This window comes from Cherax quadricarinatus, chromosome 77, assembly GCF_038502225.1.
Source record: "Cherax quadricarinatus isolate ZL_2023a chromosome 77, ASM3850222v1, whole genome shotgun sequence".
NCBI classification, from domain to species: domain Eukaryota; kingdom Metazoa; phylum Arthropoda; class Malacostraca; order Decapoda; family Parastacidae; genus Cherax; species Cherax quadricarinatus.
This window is the reverse complement of record NC_091368.1, coordinates 1,584,583-1,587,082: the sequence shown is the minus strand read 5'-3', so window position 1 is coordinate 1,587,082 and position 2,500 is coordinate 1,584,583.

The window sequence follows — 2,500 nt, the reverse complement described above, 5'->3', positions numbered from 1 at the left end:
ATATATATATATATATATGTATATATATATGTATATATATATATATGTATATATATATATATGTATATATATATATATATATATATACATATATATATATATACATATGTATATATATATATATATATATGTATATATATATGTATATATATATATATATATATGTATATATATATATATATATGTATATATATATATATATGTATATATATATATGTATATATATATATGTATATATATATATATATATATATATATATATATATATATATATATATATATATATATATATATATCTATATATATATATATATATATCTATATATATATATATATATAATATGTGTGTGTGTGTGTGTGTGTGTGTGTGTATGTGTGTGTGTGTGTGTGTGTTAGAGTAGGCGGAGGGGTTGTTGGTTGAGTAGCAACCGGTATGGAGTGAAATAGCTCCGGTTTGTGTTTTATTGTGTTGTGCAGCTCCACCCAATAGTTTCGCAACAGGTGAAGTAACACTAGACTGAAACAGTGTCAGAGGCAATCTTACACTGAAGCAACGTTTAAAATTGCCAACATTAAAGTGCAGAATCTTCTGATGAAATATTCTTAAACTGAAGCAACGACGAGCGTACACAACTTGTAAACAATAGCTTGTTTCTGTCCTACAATTTAGAAACTGAAAATTAAAACTCTTATCTCCGGAGAACCTCTGTCTTCAATAATACACAAAAACCCGCACATAGGAGAGAGGACCTGACGACGACGTTTCAGTTCGACTTGCACCATTGTAAGGTTCTCTCGCATATGTGCGAGTTATTTATGTATTGTTCCAGTCATAGTATTGTGACTTCTTGATGAAATTAAGACACATGTGCAACATCTGGGTATCTTTATTGTAGACGTTTCGCCATCCAGTGGCTTTTTCAATACAAATTCTAGAACATAACTTGAAGACAGTAGGACTATAAAGCTAGGCGAAACGTCTACAATAAAGATACCCAGATGTTGCACATGTGTCTTAATTTCAACTTGTCGGTATTATATACCATTCTTGCACATTGTGACTTCTTGTTCTTCTTTGTGTACCTTTATGCCCCAGGTCTTACTGACAGTGTTCTAGCGAGAGGTGAAAAGTATAAATAAAAAGCGATTAGTTGTAAAAATAGTCTAGTAGTGAAGTCTTTTATGGGTACATCGCTCCATCTACGATCGGTCTTTTTCAAGAATATGAAAAAGATCAGTCATGGGTGAAATGATATCCCTCTAAAGGACTTCACTGTTTCTAGAATCTTACACCTTCTAGATAGTGGCTGACGCTATTAATAAATGTCAACTTCAAGTGATGCTGGAAAAAAAAAATCTGAATCACGTTATGTTTATTTAGTCTCTAACTGTTAAATTAGTAAAATAATCATGAAATTCCATTTTTCCCATTAAAATTCTAAAATATATTGTTTAAATGCAATAATTTAAAGGAAAAATGTGCTTAAACTCAATAGTTTCTATAAAATGTTCTTACATAATTAAAAAATAGTACATGACAGTATATTTAGATGACGTTAAAACTATCGCTAGTTTTTAAGTCGAGAAGGTGATGCTGGATTCCTTGTAAGGCAGCCACACTGTGGGGAGATACTACACACCTAAGGTCATATTTTAACCAGATGTAGAGAAGGCTGAAACAACCGAACACTCACCTTCCCATAACGGTATGTGTAAACATACTGAGGTCAACGGAACTGAGAATATAGTGACCTTGAGCGCCACTCACCCTGACTCAGCGGTTCTCCCGGCTGCTCTAGTACAGTCAGCTGTGACCGTTTCGGCTCACCCTTGTAAAAACTGGCCACACACCTAAGGATTTACAGTGACTTTAAACCTGTAGTAGGCAGAATAATAATGACACAAGTATCTGATTTTGCTGGCTTTATGTTGCCTTTGGTAAATAATGGATAAAACCGACACCCAATATGTTACAAAACCACAGAAAAAAAAGGTAGTTTTTCCTCTAGCAATGTTATTTAATTAGGCCTATTTATTGTCGGCTGTCTGACGAACATAAGTAGAAGCAGGCAGTTTGGCCCACCAAATATCAACTTTAAAATAGAAAAAAAAGTCATGAAAGGCTGAAATAGACTTTTTCTTAATTTGGCATTTATGTATAATATTTCATACTAAAACCAGGGAAACTTATCGAAAACCAGGGAGATTTGTCAAAAACCAGCGAGGCTTGCCAAAAACCAGCTAGATGTGTCAAAAACCAGCTAGACCTGTCAAAAACCAGCTAGACCTGTCAAAAACCAGCGAGGCTTGCCAAAAACCAGCTAGATGTGTCAAAAACCAGCTAGACCTGTCAAAAACCAGCTAGACCTGTCAAAAACCAGCGAGGCTTGCCAAAAACCAGCTAGATGTGTCAAAAACCAGCTAGACCTGTCAAAAACCAGCTAGACTTGTCAAAAACCAGCTAGACTTGTCAAAAACCAGCTAGACTTGTCAAAAACCT